The following is a 3181-nucleotide window of genomic DNA, read 5'->3' as shown; positions in this document are numbered from 1 at the left end:
TGGGATTGCTCAGCTTGGCGACCCAGGCCACATTCAGCACTGAGCCACCTTCCCGGGTGTGCATGACACAGTCTCGCTTTATCACTGCTGGACCGGGCATCTCTGGCACTTGAATGTGAGGGTCTCATGGGCTCCACCATGCCGGGCATAACACAGAGCTGATTCTATGCTTGGGAGCATGGACACCGCAGGGCAGGAGCAGCTACAAAAATGCCCGTCATCAGTTTTCCTTCCTGAGTCAGCCCTGGGAGAAACCCTGTATGGAAGATCAGGTGTGTGGGAGAAAAACCCACCCCAGAGGAATAAAAATCGAAGAGTCCATTAGAGAAAAAACAGGCAATTATAGAAATGAATTAGGAAGCTATTGTGATCTGAAAAATAGTAAATTACATTAACACGTTTAGAAATACTTTCATCAAGAACCAGACACTGCTAAAATGATAAGCATTGTATTGGTGTAGAATATTTATTAAATTTTTCATTAGTCATCCGAGAAAAACTAGAAATGAAAAAAATAGAAAAGATAATTAATGCACACAAGGAATAGAGTGAGAAGAGGAAACAGATATATCTCTACGTGTCACACTTTCAGAATGAAGGAAATAAGGAGTATGTTAGTCAGTAAATACTTGCAAAGAAAATAGTTGACATTTTTACAGAAATGAAAGATCATGAGTTTAATGTGCACAAATTTATAAATAACATTAATGTCTTAACTGTGATAGAGCAAACGATATCTAGAATAGATACAAAGTAATTTTAAAACTACTGGAGAAAATGAAAATTATTCTCAAATGAATGACAAGCACATTGGGACTGAGTTTCCCAGGACTGAAAAGTGGTAGAAAAAATGATCGGGGGCTCAGGTTCAGGTTGGATGAATGGAAACAGCTGGCATGTGCCTGTCTCGTTAAGAGGAGTCAAAATGGTGAGTAAATACCGAAATTCTAAGTGGATCTTCTAGGACAGCATGATGGGGCTCACCAGAGAACCACAGGGACATGGAAAGCACAGAGGAGAAAAGCTGATAGCCAGGAGAGCCTCCGAACAAGGAGAGGAGGTGAGTGTATTAGTCTAGGTTCCCTAGAGGGAGATAACTAATTTTAAGCCTTTTGATTTGTGATACTGGGATGACTTTTTCCTCGTTTAGGTCTTTTGTTATTTCTTTGAGCAGTATTTTAAAATTGTCAATGTATACGTATTGCATCTCTTTGGTTAAATGTATTTCTCTTTTTTTGAGACAGAGTCTCACTCTGTTGCCCAGGCTGGGGTGCAATGGCAAGATCTCAGCTCACTGCAACCTCTGTTTCCTGGGTTGAAGCGATTCTCCTGTCTCAGCCTCCTGAGTAGCTGGGATTACAGGCGTGCACCACCACACCCACCTAATTTTTGTATTTGGTTAAATGTATTTCTATGCATACTTTTCTTGTAGGCACTGTTATAAATTGACTTGTTCCCCTAATATACATGTTAAAATTCTGAGACCCATTAGCTATAAATGTGAACATAGTTGGAAATAGAGTCTTTGCGAATGCATTTAAGTCATGATCAAGAGATCACAACGAATTAGAATGGGTCCTAATCTGATCTGAGTGATATCATAATCTGAAGAAGAGAAGAGACACAAACAGAAGAATGGGTGTGAAGACAGAGGCAACCAGGTAGATGTAAGCATTGAGAAGATGGAGGCAGAAACTGGTGGGATGCTGCCCCAAGCCAAGGAGTGCCTGGACCAGCAGAAAGTAGGACGAGTCATTTAAGAATTCTTCCATCAGCTGGGCACAGTGGCTTACACCTGTAATCCCAGCACTTTGGGAGGCTGAGGCAGGTGGATAACCTGAGGTCAGGAGCTCAAGACCAGCCTCACTAACATGGCGAGACCCCCGTCTCTACTAAAAATACAAAAAATAGCCGGGAATGGTGGTGCACACCTGTAGTCCAGTTACTCGGGAGGCAGAGGCAGGAGAATTGCTTGAACCTGGGAAGTGGAGGTTGCAGTGAGCCGAGATTGTGCCATTGCACTCCAGCCTGGGCAACAAAGCGAAACTCCATCTCAAAAAATATTCTTTCATCGAACCTGCATAGTTCTGTTAACATTTTTCTTATGTTGTACTTGGATTTTTTTTTTTTTTTTTGAGACGGAGTCTTGCTCTGTCACCCAGGCTGGAGGGCAGTGTCGCAATCTCGGCTCATTGCAAGCTCCGCCTCCCAGGTTCATGCCATTCTCCTGCCTCAGCCTCCTGAGTAGCTGGGACTACAGGCGCCCACCACCACGCCCGGCCAATTTTTTTTTTGTATATTTAGTAGAGAAGGGGTTTCACCATGCTAGCCAGGATGGTCTCGATCTCCTGACCTCGTGATCTGCCTGCCTCGGCCTCCCAAAGTGCTGGGATTACAGGTGTGAGCCACCGCGCCCGGCATGTACTTGGATTTTTAAGTGAGCCGTGTTATCTCTCACATCAGATATTAATAGGTTTGTCTTTTGTGGATATGCTAGGATAACAGTGTCAGAATTTCATTTGACCTGTGCCATAACACTGAAGTAGAAGTGATCATTGCCTCTGAAATAGAAAGGACTGTAGGTATATGGGTGAGCTCTCAGTGGGATGTGCCACAGGTCCCTGGTGCTCATTAGTGAAGACAGTTCTGTCCCTTGCTTCCCAGCCCTGTATTCAGTGAGAACCCATTGGCACCTTGATTTGGGCCATGAGAAAAATATTTATGTCACAGAAATTGGTAGATACCACTAATTACAGCATTTTAGAGATGTCTTTTTCAGAATCAGCATAGCTGTGGTGTCACTTGAAATGCCAGTGTGATGATTCCAAGTGGTGATATTTCAGGAGAAATTACACAGATAGCATCTGAGAAAGAGGGAAGGGCTCATAGGGTACAGAGAGGGTGTCAGGGCAGCAGGGTGGATTTATGTTTTCCTGGTTGGAATCTGATCTCCTGTCATTGATTTAGTTGGTGGTTCAGGTTTGGATCTCTGAACTGAAGAGACGGGGACTCAGTAAGTGACATCAAGGAGTGTGACAATGAGGAATAAGGAAGACTGTGTCACATGCCGTGGACCACAGCACGCAGGTGTGCAGAGTTGTGGACCCAACGGTGCCATGTGGGATGGAGCCTCATGTCTGGGGATGGGAAAAAAAGGGGATCCAGTCAAGGGAAGTCAACA

The sequence above is a fragment of the Pan troglodytes genome, chromosome 20 (assembly GCF_028858775.2).
Source record: "Pan troglodytes isolate AG18354 chromosome 20, NHGRI_mPanTro3-v2.0_pri, whole genome shotgun sequence".
Lineage (NCBI taxonomy): Eukaryota > Metazoa > Chordata > Mammalia > Primates > Hominidae > Pan > Pan troglodytes.
Note: the sequence above shows the minus strand (reverse complement) of the source record.